Here is an 18,381-nt window from a genome sequence, read left to right as displayed (position 1 = left end):
TATCTTGGATTAGAAACAAAAATTTACATTCCAACACTCCTGAACTATGGGGCGGGGGAGTTGTTTAAAATCTGGATCCAAACTCAGATCCAGATTTTGCAGCCTGCGCTAAGTTTGGATGCTTTTCTGAACTCCAGCTGTGGGAAGTATTCACCGTTACACCCAACACCACATGAAAATTCCCCATGTTCAGTGTGTTCACTACGCAATCAAGACTTGGAACGTGTCAGGTCTGCTGAGGCTCCAGAACCTTTTGTGCAAACCTGGGACTGGCCGATGGTTCAGCATTGCCATCAGGAGTGAGATGTGGTTTCATGGAGTTTTGATGGGGGAAACCAAGTGAAACTCGGCCATTTTGACTGAGATTTGCTTGGAGATTTTGGGTTCGTAGCCGGGTGAAATTTCAGGGTGGGTTTTGGGTCCACCAGGAATGCCAGATCAGGGCCTTTGTGAAGGAGCAATAGCAAAATCTTTGGGCTGGATTCTTTCATTTAGCTTCTACTCCCACTGTATTGGACAGAACCTATCAGATTCAACCACAGACAACTGAGCATTGATATCTTCATCCCCAAATACACAGGGACCAAGACAGAGGAAAAGGGAGAGAAACTCCCCGGAGAAAGGTGTCTATAAACGGAACCTTAAAATACAACTGTTCAAAGCCTCCTCCCGGCCTTGAGATGAGCTGTGAGTTCCTATTTGCCTGTTTCTGGAAAGACCAAGCAGGAGGAAGTGGCTAAGTGGTGTGCAAGTACATACGTGGGAGCAGCCACACCTGCAGTGAGACACTAACCAAACCTGGGCTGTATTGCTTTTGTGGTCTGACATTTAGCCCTGCGTCCTGCAAGGTAATTGGAGTGGGGGTGGAAGGGGGGAAACAGTGACATTTGAGAGTATGGTGAGTGTTTCGTCCCATTTAACCTTCCTGCCTGGAGACCTGCTAGGGGTGAGGGAGTCAGGAAGAAGAATGGCCCTTTGCATCTCTCTAAAGCCACCACTTCTGGGATCCCAAAGTGCTTTGCAAATAGAGTGACCCCATGAGGGACCAACAAAAATCATCTACTTGCCTGCTGTTAAAGATGGAGCTCTGCATCTGAGGATAGTTTGAGGCAGGCAGTACCACCAGGTCAGAGGCTGCCTCATAAAGGTTATGTCCTTGTACAGTTCTCCTTGTATTAATTCATTAATGCCATTCTAGAGCCCATAACCATAGTTCCAGCTCCGCATAGTGCTGACATTGAGGCACATTTCCCATGTCTGGGGAAATAATATCCCATGACTCCACACAGCACAATGACTTTTAAGGAGGTCACACATTAAATCAGTGTCAGCTCTGGGATTGGCACATAGGGCTTCGGATTACCAGTTGCAAGCTTTCTCCGCTAGACCAGGGGTGGCCAAACTGCAGCTTGTGAGTCTCATGCTGCACTTTTAACTGTAAAAGTGAAGCTCGCAGAGCCCTCCCAACCCATTCTCTACTTACCCGACTGGGGCAGGGGTGCTCGGGGCTTCTGCCCTGTAGCAGGGTGGTGGGGCTAGGGGCTTCAGCCCTGCGGGAGGGGGGTGTTTTGGGACTTCAGCAGGAGCGGGGCTGACGCCCTGAGCCCTGGTAGGCACGCCCATCTCTTGAATTTCTGAAGATTATCGTATGCGGTTCGGAGGGTCAGTCCACTTGGCCACCCCTGCTGTATGGATATCAGAACTATGTATCCTTAACGAGCTGCCTCGTGCATTAGGGATGCACACTGCATACCCAACCAGCATGACTTACTGTGCTTGTCAGGCAAGAGTGGGCCCTGGCATAATAGAGTGTTGGGGTTTTTTTTTTAGCTTTAGAACATTATTTTTTCCTCCCAAGCCCTGTAAGATAGATCAGAACCATCTCTGTTTTGCAGATGGTGAAACTGGGTGCAAGAGAGCTAAGTGTGCAACAACCCTACAACACCCAACACTGTCCAGAGCCCAGAGCCCACTTAGCTATTCCGCAACAACAAACTGATACATATGGCCCACCGTTCAAGGGCAGTAACAAACCACTCACTTTACACAGCCCAGCACTCATGAGCAACCCCTCAATACCAAAACACATGCTAGTAGGGAATAAAGAGATTTTAGTTCTAAGCTTTAAAGGGCTTATTATAAACAACATGAGTAAAAATCTCTATTTCAAGATGACTGATGATGGTACCTCAAGCCTTTTAATGCTGTTTGGGTTCTTAAGGGCTGTGGGTTGGGGGTATGTCAGAAGGGGGAAGATTCATTTTGTTGTGGTAGGTCCCTGCCTATCGTTTGGTGTTTTCTGTTGTCCATAATGAGTAATGACACTTTCCATTTTAAACCAAGAGGCTAGAGCATCAATTGATGTGGGTTTCAGGCAGAAAGCTGGATACACGATTACTCAGAAAACAGGCAGAGCGAGCCAACACTGTTTTCCCCCGGCTCAATAAACCATAAGTTATTTTTCTTCCGGAGCCTAAAGATAATGTAAACCCAAACTACTGGCCATTAGTAATTTCCAGTCATAACTGCTACAAAGAGCAATTGGGCTCTTCTCAGTTGTCCATGGAGAGGTCTGGCTGGCATTTGTATGGTATCACCTCATCAGACATGCTGACAAGGCCCTGAAGCAAGACATTCATGCGTGATGTGCTTTCCCCTTGATTCCCAAACAGCCTCAGACACTAACAAGGAATCCCTCCTGTCTAACTGTTCAGAGGAGACAGCTGGTGCCAGAAACAGAACTGGGAAAGGTACTTCCTTTGCTAGGAGATATTACCCTTGAGAAGACTGCTCCTCAGTCAGGGTCTCCTCTGGCTTTACTGACTCGCTTCCCACCAGGTAGGAAAATATCTTTCATTCTGCTTACAGGCTGCATTGAGAGGGATCATGGAGCTTGCTTTCAAAGGAAAGGACAGTGAAGATTACTGTTTTATGTAGTTCACAATGCGAAACCTGATGCACAGTGAGTGCTAGGGACTCAGGATAATGGGTCGGTGATGGAATGATACAGTATTCCTTTTCTTCTAAAGGGAAGGGTAAACCTCATAGTGGTTTGCAAAGAGAAGGAATCCACAACTTGCACTCAGTTCTATCTAGGGTGACCAGACAGCGAGTGTGAAAAATCAGGATGGGTGTGTGGGGGGTAATAGGAGCCTATATAAGAAAAAGACCCAAAAATCGGGACTGTCTCTATAAAATCGGGACATCTGGTCATCCTAATTCTATCTATTACAATAGCAGTGACAGTAGCATTAACCAAGGCCAACTGCCTTAAGATTGCGGGCAGTTTGTCCATGGACAATTTCCATGGACAACCAAGGCATTGCCTCCCTAGCTGGCAACTGACAGTCCCCATTCTCTCTGAAGTCCATATGGTAGTCAGACACCTCAATTAATAGATAGACTCAAAGCCAGAACCCTGGATCTCAACACTTCTGACCATCCAATTGTTCAGGCCAATCTTTAGTTATTACAAAAGGGACATTCCCTGCAAGGTACTAGGCACATCTCCGGGCATTCAGCATCTCGCCAAATAGGACAGACTAATTCTTTGTTCAATAAACACTGTTAATTGTTTTTAAAAAAACTTTTTTTTTCTTTCTTCTTGGAGAAAGGGGGGCAGGGAAGCAGCCACCAAGTGCTCCTTGGAAGGACTGTGAGGGATAATGAAACCACACCCTAAGGCATAGAGGTGTCCCCTTTAAGGCTGTAGGTTCAATGTATTTTCCACTACATTCTTGACTGGCAAAGCAGAGCTTATGCTCTGCTGTGTCCAGTGTGTTCTTTCCACACAATAGGCCCCAGAAATCTGGTTTGCGTTGGGAGTCAGCAGTTAAAGCCCTCACATGAGACAATGGGATTTGCTTAGGCAGCTAGAGTTAGTTAGTTAGTTAGTTAGTTAGTTAGTTAGTTAGTGTGTGTGTGTGTGTGTGTGTGAGAGAGAGAGAGAACCCAAACAGGCCACATGGAAAAAGCCCCCCCGCGCAACGTTCATCCTTCCAGAGTGGAGTAAAGTTCTGGAGCTGGAATTGTCTTTAGGTCAATAATCACAGTGAAGGGGTGAGTGTGTGTATGTTGTAGGGAGGTTAGAGAGAGGGCGCCAAGCAGACACACGTGCCTTTGAAATGCAGTTTTTAGATTACTGGAGCTCTTCATACAACATCATTGCCATGGGTCTCTCCACTGAAATGGTGATTAACCTTAACCCCTGCAATTCCACACTTGCACACTCAGGGCCAGATTCACAGTTGCTCTTTTGCTGTGCTGGGTGCAGGAAAGAGGGAAAAGGGGTGTTGGGGTAGCATGAAGAGGCTGCAGTATAGGCAGAAGTCTTAGATTTTCACAGTACACTGATAGCATCTTATAGAATCCAGGCTTGTGACTGCAGCCTACAGGTAGCACTAGGAGCGGTTAAGGAATGAATGGGAACATTCGTGGGGGCTCTCTAGCCTAGAACATGTTTTCCAGCAACGCAAGTGCATATGAACATAAGAACATAACATAAGAACATAAGAACATAAGAACGGCCGTACCGTGTCAGACCAAAGGTCCATCTAGCCCAGTATCTGTCTACCGACAGTGGCCAATGCCAGGTGCCCCAGAGGGAGTGAACCTAACAGGCAATGATCAAGTGATCTCTCTCCTGCCATCCATCTCCATCCTCTGATGAACAGAGGCTAGGGACACCATTCTTACCCATCCTGGCTAATAGCCATTTATGGACTTAGCCACCATGAATTTATCCAGTTCCCTTTTAAACACTGTTATAGTCCTAGCCTTCACAACCTCCTCAGGTAAGGAGTTCCACAAGTTGACTGTGCGCTGCGTGAAGAAGAACTTCCTTTTATTTGTTTTAAACCTGCTGCCTATTAATTTCATTTGGTGACCATTAGTTCTTGTACTATGGGAATAAGTAAATAACTTTTCCTTATCCACTTTCTCAACATCACTCATGATTTTATATACCTCTATCATATCCCCCCTTAGTCTCCTCTTTTCCAAGCTGAAGAGTCCTAGCCTCTTTAATCTTTCCTCGTATGGGACCCTCTCCAAACCCCTAATCATTTTAGTTGCCCTTTTTGTGAACCTTTTCTAGTGCTAGAATATCTTTTTTGAGGTGAGGAGACCACATCTGTACACAGTATTCGAGATGTGGGCGTACCATGGATTTATATAAGGGCAATAATATATTCTCAGTCTTATTCTCTATCCCCTTTTTAATGATTCCTAACATCCTGTTTGCTTTTTTGACCGCCTCTGCACACTGCATGGACATCTTCAGAGAACTATCCACGATGACTCCAAGATCTTTTTCCTGACTCGTTGTAGCTAAATTAGCCCCCATCATATTGTATGTATAGTTGGGGTTATTTTTTCCAATGTGCATTACTTTACATTTATCCACATTACATTTCATTTGCCATTTTGTTGCCCAATCACTTAGTTTTGTGAGATCTTTTTGAAGTTCTTCACAATCTGCTTTGGTCTTAACTATCTTGAGCAGTTTAGTATCATCTGCAAACTTTGCCACCTCACTGTTTACCCCTTTCTCCAGATCATTTATGAATAAATTGAATAGGATTGGTCCTGGGACTGACCCTTGGGGAACACCACTAGTTACCCCTCTCCATTCTGAGAATTTACCATTTATTCCTACCCTTTGTTCCCTGTCTTTTAACCAGTTCTCAATCCATGAAAGGACCTTCCCTTTTATCCCATGACAGCTTAATTTACGTAAGAGCCTTTGGTGAGGGACCTTGTCAAAGGCTTTCTGGAAATCTAAGTACACTATGTCCACCGGATCCCCCTTGTTCACATGTTTGTTTACCCCTTCAAAGAACTCTAATAGATTAGTAAGACACGATTTCCCTTTACAGAAACCATGTTAACTATTGCTCAACAGTTTGTGTTTTTCTATGTGTCTGACAATTTTATTTTTAACTATTGTTTCGACTAATTTGCCCGGTACTGACGTTAGACTTGCCGGTCTGTAATTGCCGGGATCATCTCTAGAGCCCTTTTTAAATATTGGTGTTACATTAGCTAACTTCCAGTCATTGGGTACCGAAGCCGATTTAAAGGACAGGTTACAAACCTTAGTTAATAGTTCCGCAACTTCACATTTGAGTTCTTTCAGAACTCTTGGGTGAATGCCATCTGGTCCCGGTGACTTGTTATTGTTGAGTTTAATCAATTAATTCCAAAACCTCCTCCAGTGACACTTCAATCTGTGACAGTTCCTCAGATTTGTCACCTACAAAAGCCGGCTCAGGTTTGGGAATCTCCCTAACATCCTCAGCCGTGAAGACTGAAGCAAAGAATCCATTTAGTTTCTCCGCAATTACTTTATCATCTTTAAGTGCTCCTTTTGTATTTCGATTGTCAAGGGGCCCCACTGGTTGTTTAGCAGGCTTCCTGCTTCTGATGTACTTAAAAAACATTTTGTTATTACCTTTGGAGTTTTTGGCTAGCCGTTCTTCAAACTCCTCTTTGGCTTTTCTTATTACACTCTTGCACTTAAGTTGGCAGTGTTTGTGCTCCTTTCTATTTGCCTCACAACTATGGAGGATGTTGCCTTAGCCCTCAGAACTATTCTGGGTTTCCCGCTATGTTGACTCTCCTGTTCCTAATGTCTGGTAGGGTCCCACCTCCTCTGCTGAGCCACTTGGCCTTCATGATTATGGGCATTTGTAAATGCGCTCGGTGGGGGCTTGCCAAGAAATGTACTTTGGGCTGCTCGACCCCAACAGTATTTGGCCACCGTGGGTTAGCATCCCTTGGTCTTGCTCTTTATCTGTGTTTATTTTGACACATCTGGGCCTCTGTCACCAGGTGCTCTTCATGGAGAAGATACTTGCTACTAATTACATGAAATCAAGAAATGAATTCAGTGTCACAATTACAGTCCTTCCCGTTTCACCTAAATCTAATACGGTTGCATTAGAATTATGATGTTCAATTTACAGAATTTTGGGGGGGAAGGAGTAACCTCAGAGATTACTTGCAAAAATTAACATCATTTCAGTCGCACTTTTTATTAAGATAAAAAGGGTTAATAAATGATTGATACATGTTTTATTAAATGGTTAATCAATTGTTATAGATCAGGGGTAAGCAACCTATGGCACGGGTGCCGAAGGCGGCACCCGAGCTGATTTTCAGTGGCACTCACACTGCCTGGGTCCTGGCCACCGGTCTGGGGGGCTCTGCATTTTAGTTTAATTTTAAATGAAGCTTCTTAAACATTTTAAAAACCTTATTTACTTTACATACAACAATAGTTTAGTTATATATTATAGATTTATAGAAAGAGACCTTCTAAAAACGTTAAAATGTATTACTGGCACGTGAAACCTTAAATTAGAGTGAATAAATGAAGACTCGGCACAGCACTTCTGAAAGGTTGCCGACCCCTGTTATAGATTGTTAGATTGCAACAGGTCAATAGATTACTATAAACCATGGTTGTAAACAATCTGTAATGCCTTCTGCTGATGTGCTTGTAACAATCTCTAACTCATGCTGCTCATTTCTATAATATGCTCATAACATCTATTAATCATTTATTAACCCTTTAATAAATAAAACCTTAATATAAAGTCTGACCATAATTTCAGACTGGAAGGACCAGATTTTCAAAAGGTATTTAAGGGTTAGGCATTCCAATGCTGAATGGAACAAGAGTATGACTTCACTTAAAACACTACAGTGTTCCTGCTGGCATAGGTACTGTAATCCACTTCCTCAAGAGGCGGTAGCTAGGTCAATGGAAGAATTCTTCTATCAACCTAGCGCTGTCTATACTGGGAATTAGGTCAGTATAGCTACATCTCAGGGTGTGAAAAAAATCCACATCCCTAAGGCTTTGTCTATACTGGAACGTCTTTGGCAAAACTTTTGTCGTTCAGGGGTGTTAAAAAACACACACACACACACACCCCAAACAACAAAAGTTTTACCGACAAAAAGCACCAGTGCGAACAGTGCTTTGTCGGCAGAGCACTCTCCTGATGACAAAGCTGCTGCTGCTCGTTGGAGGTGGAAGTTTTTTGTCGGTGGGACAGCTCTCTCTTGACGATAAACAGCAGCTACACTGTGTGCCTTTCAGCAGCACGGCTGTAGCAGCAGAGCAGTGTCGCTAAAAGGTGCATAAGGTAGACAAAGCCTAAGAGACATAGCTATACAGATGTAAGTTTCTAATGTAGACCAGGCCCAACTAACTCATTGACTTTCAGTGAGACTTAGGCCTGGCCTACACTGGTGGGGGGGGGGGAGGAAATCGATCTAAGATACGCAACTTCAGCTACAAAAATAGCGTAGCTGAAGTCGACGTATCTTATATCAAATTAAAATTACTTACTTCGCATCCTCACGGCGCCCCGTGGCTCCCCGTCGACTTTGCTTCCGCCTCTCACCAAGCTGGAGTTCAGCAGTCGATGGGAGAGCAATCGGGGATCGATTTATCATGTCTACACTACACGTGATAAATTGATCCCTGGTAGATCAATCGCTACCCACCGATCCAGCGGGTAGTGTAGATGTACCCTTAGGTGTTGCGGTGCTGGATGGGGCGACACCTAACCACCTGTAAAAAATGTGGGCCTAAGCTTTTGGCAGCAGGGACTCTCTCTGTTTATCCACAGCACCCAGCAAAATGGAGCCCCAACCTGGGTTGGCACCTCTGGATGCTACAGTAAGATAAATATTTAAGTAATAATAAAGAGCTCAATCCTCAATTATTCCAAAGAAGGCTCAAACCTTCCTGCTTCACCCAATCCTGGAGCAAGATGGGGGCAGAACTAGCCCCTGGCACAAGTTAAGATGACTTGAGTAAACGCTAGTTGGAGCAGTGGAGGGATAGCTCAGTGGTTTGAGCATTGGCCTGCTAAAGCCAGGGTTATGAGGGGCTATTTGGGGATTTAGTTGGGGATTGGCCCTACTTTGAGCAGGGGGTTGGACTAGATGACCTCCTGAGGTCCCTTCCAACCCTGAGATTCTATGATAACCATTCTGCTGGCCCACCTACACACCGAGCGATGTGCCATGGTGCTAAAAATGGCTCTGTAGACTCTGTGGCTTGGGCTGCAGCTCACGCTCTGAAGCACAGGGAGGGAGATGGGCTCCAGAGCCCAACTTCCAGCCCAAGCCACAATATCTACACAGCTATTTTTAGCAACGTAGTGTGAGCCCGAGTCCAACGACAGGGGCCCGGAGACTTGCTGCTGTGGGCTGCCACTCAGTGTGTAGACGCACCCTTGAACGCAGCCTGATTTGGCTTTTCTCCCTCACGTCCCAGGAACACCTCCACACCATGGGGGAATTCCCATAGGTCAATCCCCTTTGAGCAGCAGGAAGGGACTTACTCTGAGGCAAGGATCTAGTGAATAATAATAAGAATAATTAGAGCTTGACTAATGCTTCTGGACAAGGAAGGAAATAGCTGACAATGATAAGAATTGCCACCAGATGTCACCATTTCAGGCAGCTTTGTAGAGTTTTCAAAGGACAAGCAAAACCAAGGTAGCAGCAAACTAAACAAAAGCTAAATTAAATAAACACAGATTTAGTTTGTTTACTAAAGGTCCCATCTTCCTGCTACCTTAGACACTGAGTAATTTTGTTAGTAATGTGGGTTATTGCAAACACGTCAAAGGAGAGGCAGAGAGATAACCTGCCTGTGTTCAGGTTTATATTTCCCATACAAACATGAGAGGAAAAACAATTATTCAAAGAAAATATAAGCACTGGGGGGAGAGAATTGTCTCACTGCCTATGAAATCTGATTTTAAAAGAATAAGGAGAGCAGCTTTTTGGTTTCTATATAGGAAGGCTTTACCGCTTTCCCATTTTTAATTATCGTTGACTCAAAAGTTGCTGGGCATTGTCGGTGACCAAGAGGGCTGATCATACTCTTAATTCCAATCTCGCAAAAAATACGAATTCTCAAGAGTGTGGGGATAGATGAATTCACGGTGTTTTATTATGTTGCATCTTAAAAAGACACTCAGAGGTTATCTTTTTAATGCAAAGGTGCACCAAAAGGTGGGATATGGCCCAGAATGTTTAATGCTCTGATTAAAGAAAATTCCATGCAAGAACGCAAGAGACACATTTAGGGGTAGAATATAACAGTAATGGATGTTGACTGCCCCATAATATTGGAGTAGTATAAAGCAACTAATGAACTTGGAAACTCCTTGATAAAATCGAGTCCTTCCTGTATGTAGCATTGTCATTATTTTTCCTAGATGAAAAACAACCTACAGAAAGGATTCCTAAAATTTGTGCCGCAGAAAATGTCTAACCAGTGGGGGGAATTTTTTCCAGCATATTCCGACTCCTTGGATCTTTTTTCTCACCATGACCAATTCCCCATTGCAGAGGTGACATTCAATTCCACATTAGTAAGCAAACAGCATTTCGGGAATCTATCAGGACAGACAATGAATGGACTGGAGCCAGAGCCCTAAATACTTTTAAAATATTTTACCTGTTGTAACTGCTTTCCATTCTCGGGTGATAGATAAACATCCTAGGAAGTTCCTGGTTAATCCCTCTGCCTGGAGTGAAAAGTGGGGCGGGGGTAGGAGTACTGAGGTAAACATATGATTTGATTATGCTAGACAATGTAGTAATGCCACAGGGGTTTTGGCACATCACTTAAACATTCTGCACCTTATTTGTTTTAATAAGAGTAGCAGCAATTCTCTCAGGGTCTGATTCAAAGTTCACTGAAATCAGTAAGAGTCTTTCCATTGACTTCAGTGAGCTTTGGACTAGGCCCTGATAATGTTATTCTTAGCCCTCCACAGAGAAGTAGCCTAAAAAACAAAGGCTGATTTTAGATGACCTCTTTTTCACTGGGGACAATGGAATTTTTATTAAGAGGCTGCTGCTATGAACAGAAGATTTATGAGGCTATTCTCCTTGTCCTATGCACACAAGTCCAATTAATGTCAACAGGAATTTCAAGTGCTTATAAAGAGACTGGTCAGAAAACAAAGAGGCTCTCTTAGCCGAATATTGGATCACAGTGCAGCATGTCAAGTATTAACTCTAATGCCGCAGTTCAGCAGGTCAGGAAATCAGGCAGCATCCCTTCTGCCACAGAAGGAGTCAGGTTGCCTTCAGATAATGAGAATTTATTATTTCTATGAGGGGGTTGTAATGTTTCTGACACCAGGCAATGGTTTTGTTTGCATGTGTGAATGTATCCTGTAATCAGCAGCTCGGCACCATCAGGGAACAAACTCTACTATTGTACACAGCAGCTTCTAAACAGACCCGGTCAACGGGACATGGTTTTGTGCATGTAACCCAGTGTTTCTATTTAAGAAAATTTTAAACCTAGGCTCACTTTGAGATTGTAACCCTTTAGCGTCAACAGATGGCCTGCAGAAGAGAGACTCAATGTGGGAGCCACAGGCCAATCATTCTAGAAGGCTCCAGTTCTGGTTGGCTCTTCAGTGCAGACAGAGCCAACCTACGGAGCTGCAGTTGCCACAGTCATTTGTGACTAAGGAACTGGTTCACTGTGCTGTGCTTGAAATTACTATGCAAATCTTCTCAAGCTGATCTAGAAAAGTGAGGCTGTTGAGGAAGGTTTGCTAGGTTGGGTGAGTCAGGAGAAGTCAGAAGAGAAAAGGCAGTTGAAAGAAGCTGTTAGAGAGAGACAGAAAGAGAGTTGTTGCAGAATGAAAAGACAGAAAGTTTAACAATAATACAGGCACCAGTGGTAGTGCAAACTTCCCCATGCTGCCCCACCAAATCTGCCCTGGTCCACTTGACCAGTGGAGATTTACTGTTGTGGGCACCTGTTCAGTTTGAACCAGACAGAGGCCACTAATGTACTTCACGTAGACCACCAAGCAGCCATCAGACTAGAAATTAATATCTAGTTCTTGGATAGCACTTTTCATCAGTACCTCACAACACACTTTACAAAGGAGGTTTTACAGATGGGGAAACTGAGACATAGATTGTGGCAAAGTGACTTGTCCACTGTCACACAGCAGGCCAATGGCAGAGCAGGAAATAGAACCCAGGTCTCCTGTATCCAGCCCAGCATTCTATCCACTAGACCAATTAAAGCCACAACTGGTTTAGTCTGGATTTGACCCACTAATCTAGAGCTAAAAGGATCTTTTATTCCATTAGCAATCCCCTGACCCTGCCAATTCCTCTAGTCCCATCTCCAATGTTATTTTTGTAAACAGCAAAGAAAGCAATACTTTTTGTCCAGTGAATTCTGTACTAATTTTGAAATAGGAAATGCATACGAAGGTGGGGAATGAAAAGAAAGGACATCACTCGTTTTCCATAAACCCCATATTCTGTCTGCTATTTTTTAACTAATCCAAAGGATTAGTAGGTTACATATTACTAGAGATGGGCCTGAGCTGTAAGATTCAGCTCCAACTTTGAAGGGATCACATCAAAACTGCTGGCTTGGCCCACTGCAGAAGGAATGGCTGGTGGCAAAGTTTTGAATGAAATCCAAACTTTTGAAAAGTTCTTGGGTGTTTGGATCCCAGCCCCATCTGTATTCATTACCTAAAGGGGCCTGCATGCTATTTAGCTCCATATGCTAAAATTTTAAAAGGACATGGTTACAGTTGACATTCACAAACCACAGATTCAACCTTCCTTTAAAAGCATCTTCCCCACTCCCCCAAGGTAACCTCTAATTCTTAAAGTATTAGTGTTTTCCTTTGCAATCCCAAAACAAGGGCTGTAAAGATGCTAAAATCCCATTTCTTTGCTGGTGACATGCCAAAAAACAGAGGGCACTAGGCTTCTTATGCACAATGAGGTTGCAGAGCAACCACATCCCATCCCATCCTCAGCTCTGCGGATTTACATTGTACTTGAAAACAGAGACTAGTGAAATGCAGAAGAAACCAGATGTCCAACTGTCTCATAAATCAAGCCTCTCAGATCTCAGCGGGGAAGCGAGGCGGTGTAGTTAAGATTCTCTCTCCTGATGGTTAAGTTAATTCACTGGCCTTTATGATGGTATTTGAACATCACACCTGGCCAAGACCAGCCAGATAGAGCTATGCAGTTCACTTTCAGCCCTGAAGGTTTTTACACACTCATCTTCTAAACCACTCTACATGATACGCAGGATGTCAAGCTAGCCACTGACTTCTTTACATGAATTCACAGACTCAGGGATTTTAAGGCTGGAAGGGACTGTGATGATAATCTTGTCTGACCTCCTGCTTAACAGAGGCCATGGAAATGTCACCAACTGATTTCTGCCTCAAGAATATAACTTCTCATTGAGCTAGAGCATCTCTTTTAGACAGACATCCAATCTTCATGTATGGGCTTCAAGAGAAGGAGAATCCACCACATCCATACACTTAATTGTGGCACATGGAGACCACAAAAAACAAGAAGGGAAATAAAATCTAGAGAGGGAAGAGAGGAGGATAACTAGAAATCGTAGGTCCCTGGCATATAGACACCAGCCCAAATTAATTAGAAGTGCCTAAATATTCAGATTCAGAATTACTGTCCTAATCCAACTCCTGGCATAGATTTGTCAGCAGTTGGGCACCTCCTCCTTATAGAATCTTTTCCTTTTGGACCATTTCATTCTCCCTGTGGGGCACCAAGTAACTGCAGGAGAGAGATGTCTCTCAGCTTAGCATCTTGGATACAGTTTTCTATTCCACTCCAAGCTATTTAATCATTAAGAGGTTAGGCCTTTACCCAGCAAAATAAGGCCTTTTATGTTGTCTTTGGTTTGAGTCCACTCTCACTCTTTCATTCCCATAAAACCTAACATATTCTTGCCAAACGTATAATAGTAGGGCCATGAGTGGTACTGTGTGTAGAATACCAACTACATGGTCATAAAAGTATGAGAACAGCATTAGTGGCTAGAAAAGAGAGACAATGAAAGTGGAAAATAGTATTCATTCAACTTTTCTTGTGGAGTCAAAGGCAGCTGGCAAGCAAGAACAGGTTCTAAAAATAGAGTAAATCCTTAAAGGAATAACATGAAATTAAAGAAACAATTCCAAGGCAGCCACTCTGTTAAAGCTATCCATAGATGCACTTGGATCTCCAAACAATCAAGTACATAAGGGAAACATAGTAGTCAATAACTCACTTATTTTGGCTACTGCAACAGTTTTCTGGAATCCTGTTTTGATCTTCTGGCCTTGAGATGTTCGTTTCTCACTTCTAGAAATCTCGTAAACTTTGCAAACTCCTAAGTTCCTTTTACCCTGGAACACGGATTCAAGACCAGCATCAGTTCTAATAAGTGAAATGATTTTACTGATCTTAGATTCATTCCCAGTGAAAAAAAAGAACAGACAGCATTAAAGCCCTATACAGAATTTGGAATGATTGATTTTGTTCAGAGAAAGCCTGAGAGAGAGTTGGTACTACTGCCTGAAATACTTTAGTTTTATCAATAGAGACAGGGTGATCCCTCTACAGAAAGAGGAGGTTTGGGAGCGGTGTGGGAAGTCTCTAATTTCAGCTGCCTGACTATTGTGTTAATAAAGACTTAAATGTTATAGTGGAACTGGAAAAGGTTCCAAGAATGGCAACAAGGATGATCAAAGGTATAGAATGACTTCCACACATAGAAATTAGGGCTGTTCATCTTAGAAAAGAGACTATGCGGTGGGGGAGGGGTATGATAGGTGTCTTTAAAATCATGAATGGCATGGGGGGAAATGTGTTATTTACCCGTTTCCAGATTACAAAAACCAGGGGTCACCCAATAAAATTAATAGGCAGCAGGTTTAATACAAAGTAGAGGATGTACTTTTTCATACAATGTGATGGTCAGGGATGTAACCCCATCCTCGGGGTGACCCTAAACCTCTGATGGCCAGAAGCCGAGAGATGAAGACAGGGGAGAATCTCTACAAAATTGCCCTGTTCTGTGCACTATACCTACAGCTCTGATACTAGCCACTGTCGGAAGACAGGATACTGGGCTAGATGGACCACTGGACTGATCCAGTATGGTCGTTCTTATGTTCTTAGGCTCTTAGATACCAGTCAGTCAGCCTCAGAGCATTACCAAGAAAAATTGTGCTTGTTCTTAACTGTCTTAGTGCTTCTTTAACGAAGCCAATGCCTGGGGCTGGACAAGCATTCAGTGCTATCCCAAGTTACAGATATCACCTGGATCGATCGGTCTTCAGCTGTCGTTAAGACTGCGCCAATCACAACACATCCGCCATTCTTCTCGCATTCTTGCCTTTCTTCTCCATGTTCGTCCAAAACATTTAACAATGTCATCTTCCCATCTTCTTGGAGGCCAACCAGGTGGTCTTTTCTGTCCTTTTCTTCTCCTCCATCAGATGGTTTAACGTTTCCTCCCTCGCCAGCGACCTACAATTGTAAGTACACACAGCGAGGGTTGTCCTTTTCCACGTTGTCCTAGCACCTGACATTTTAAGCAACCTCTTGTCACTCAATTTCCACTCCACCACCAAAAAATGGTTCAATGACACACTAAGACCCATTTACTCGTGTTGTTTTAGCCGTTAACTTTAAGCCATCCCACTGGCTAGGTGGGCAGGCATATATACCTCCTCAAGCTTAGCTGGCCTTCAACCTCTAAGGAGAAGGAAAAACGCTCTTTCGTTTGAGAGAGCAATCCCCCTCCTTGGATTGGATAATCCAAACACCTTTGTAGCATGGTTAGACCTACCAGGGCATATGCCCCGCTACCATAGTTGTCAGACGGCCAAGGTCACCACTGCACCACAATGAGGCGCTGAGGTAGGATTTTGCAGCGGGTAACAGACATGACATATCTTCAAAGTGGCAAATTCCAGAAAGAATGATTGCACTTCAAAGAATCCCACCATGTGTTGCACAGCTGCTACAAAAAATGTGAACCAGGAATCATCTCTGCTGAAACTGGAACCTGTGAAGCTCTGCTTCCAAAACACTTTAAGTCCAAATATGCCATTTCCGAGTATGCAGGTGCTCTCATTCATTAAAAAAACAATTAATCAACAAGAGGCAGTTACACACATCAGTCATCTTTCTTTGGAGATATACAAAGGAGTAGTTTTGGCAATACGGATGGGTCCAAAATTAAAACACACTTTTGGGAGAATACAGTTTGACAAATAGGGCACACTTTACAGTATTATCCATTAGGCTTAATGGGGTATGCACCTCTGTAACATATGGCAGAACTGGACCTATGGGTGGTTTCAAAACTAGGGAGAACCAAACAGCCTCCAATGTGGTTTTGGAAATATTTGTCTGATAAAGGAATGTTCCCCAGGCTTTGTTCCAGAGAATGTAACTTATAAAACAAGTTCAAATCTATGCTGGAGGAACAGGGAAAGGTTTAAAATAATATGCTGCTGAGGCTCTGTATAACATTCAGGTTTTTTTGAGTGCTAGTGATTTAGTACCTGAGGAAAATTTCATGAAGGGAGAGACAATGCTGTGAACTGATGATCGCCAGAAAGAATTTCAGCCTTGGAGAACACGGAACTTATCCGTCTTGTCCTCTTTTTTATTCCAGTGTTTTCCTTTCCTGGGGAAACTTTTTTTCCCTAACAAAGACCGCAAAAGGCCACATTTGAGAAAGAAAGAAAATGAAAAAAGGCCTGAAATTAGTGTGTCTACCAGAGCTGGTTGAAATGTTTTGTTCAAGACATTTTTTCGATTAAACAAGGCTTTTTCATCCAAACACAAATTTCCACAGGAAATGTCCTTTTTGGACAATTTGTCATGTTTTTCTACAAAACCCACCTCCCCCACTCCAACTTTTTGGGAACCAAATATTCGGTCAAAAAATTATTTTTTCTGAGGTAGCGGTCTCCCTTTTGTAAATGTGATGTAATTCAGTTCTATTTGCAAATCTGAGTACTTGCAACCTACAGTCAGGCATTCAGAGGTCAAGTACTCAGATTTGCACAAGCAATTTATTTTTAATTTAGTGGAAGTTTCAGGTGCTTAGCTTCTCTCAGGTCAGGCTATAAGTGTCATGAGACAATGGCATGTACACTACTAGATACAGCATAGCTCTATCTCGTCTGTAATGCATTAGCAGCAGGATCAAAGCTAAACAGATGAGGTTTATAATATAGTTATGGGAAAACTAACAATAAACCCTCTACGTTATATGTATGTTTGAATTACAGTGTGCTGTCTTCTTTGTGTCTATCAATCCACTTGTCTGTAAGCAATTAGTATCTAAAACGTGGTACATAAGACATTGGCTGCCTGAGATTTCAAAATCATTTTCTAGACCAGAAAAGTTCAGATAAGTATGGATAAGCTTGGAATAACATGTAAACTATTGGGTTCTTACCCAAATCAATCCAGAGAACCTTTTGAAGTTGGCCCATCACTAAGACTAACAAAAATTGTGTCTGCAAATCAAGCTGCCACTGCGTTTGCTGTGTGCTCTGGAAGAATTTAATACTGGGAAAATTAGAGCCAGATAGGGTGACCAGATAGCAAGTGTGAAAAATCAGGACAGGGGTTGGGAGGTAATAGGAGCCCATATTTTTAAAAAGCCCCAAATATCGGGACTGTCCCCATAAAATTGGGACATCTGCTCACCCTAGTGCCAGATGAGCCTGTGCCTCACTATAAATTCAGCTAATCTTAAGCCCTGGCTTGCAGAATTATGGGTCTTGTCAGCATCTCCACTGTAAAGAGCGTTGTGGTGTCTGATTCTTGTGTGGTTAGAATGCTTTTGTTTTTGAACATTAAATTTGGCTAAAATGGAGGTCAGTGCGTCATGCCAGGTACCTTTAAGAACAAAAAGAATGTGAGACACTGATGTTTGAATGTAGCACATTTGTATTTCTTAAAGCTCCTTTCTACGAGTGTTTCTTTGGACATGCATTACAGAGTGTAACCCTTGAACACATGCATTCCCAGATGTTTTTATTCAGAACTGCTTATGAAAAGGTGCCAAATTGTCAGCCTTGATGACCAAAGTCCTCTATCCACAGAACAGGTACAGCACTGGGAATGGCAGGGCAAGTGCTCTGCATGGGCATTCCAGGACCCCTCATCCCCGCTGGGAAAAGCTACTGTTACAGATTAGAGGGTAGTTCTCTCTCTCCAGACCCATTGAGTGCCAGATCCTGAGCTGGGGTAAAGCTGCACCTATTTACACCAGCTGAGAACTTGGCCCTCAGTCCTCAACATTTTTGCTGAGCCTTGATACCAAGGGTGCCTACAGCTACGATAATGTGATGGAGTCACTCGTCCAGTGGAAAAAAAATAAATAAATAATTGGAGATATACCAATCTCCCAGAACTGGAAGGGACCTTGAAAGGTCATCGAGTCCAGCCCCCTGCCTTGATTAGCAGGACCAATTTTTGCCCCAGATCCCTAAGTGGCCTCCACAAGGATTGAACTCA

The 18,381-nt window shown here is 43.2% G+C and overlaps 1 protein-coding gene across 8 annotated transcripts in view; it reads left to right on the top strand.

The window, feature by feature from the left end:
• FGF1 (fibroblast growth factor 1) overlaps positions 1-18,381 on the top strand; it is a 61,117-nt gene that overhangs the window by 28,921 nt on the left and 13,815 nt on the right. For 2 of the 8 annotated variants that reach the window (XM_039484872.1, XM_039484870.1), the window contains exon 1: positions 661-848. The exons of 5 other annotated variants lie outside the window; for them this stretch is intronic. The gene's annotated coding sequence lies outside the window, so the exon portion shown is untranslated. Of the gene's footprint in view, positions 1-660; positions 849-2,672; positions 2,839-18,381 lie in introns of those variants that run through there. One more of the 8 variants, XM_039484868.1, reaches the window with a different exon arrangement.

This window comes from Mauremys reevesii, linkage group 8 (assembly GCF_016161935.1).
Source record: "Mauremys reevesii isolate NIE-2019 linkage group 8, ASM1616193v1, whole genome shotgun sequence".
NCBI classification, from domain to species: Eukaryota; Metazoa; Chordata; order Testudines; family Geoemydidae; genus Mauremys; species Mauremys reevesii.
Note: the sequence above shows the minus strand (reverse complement) of the source record. Positions and strands in the feature narration are given on the sequence as shown.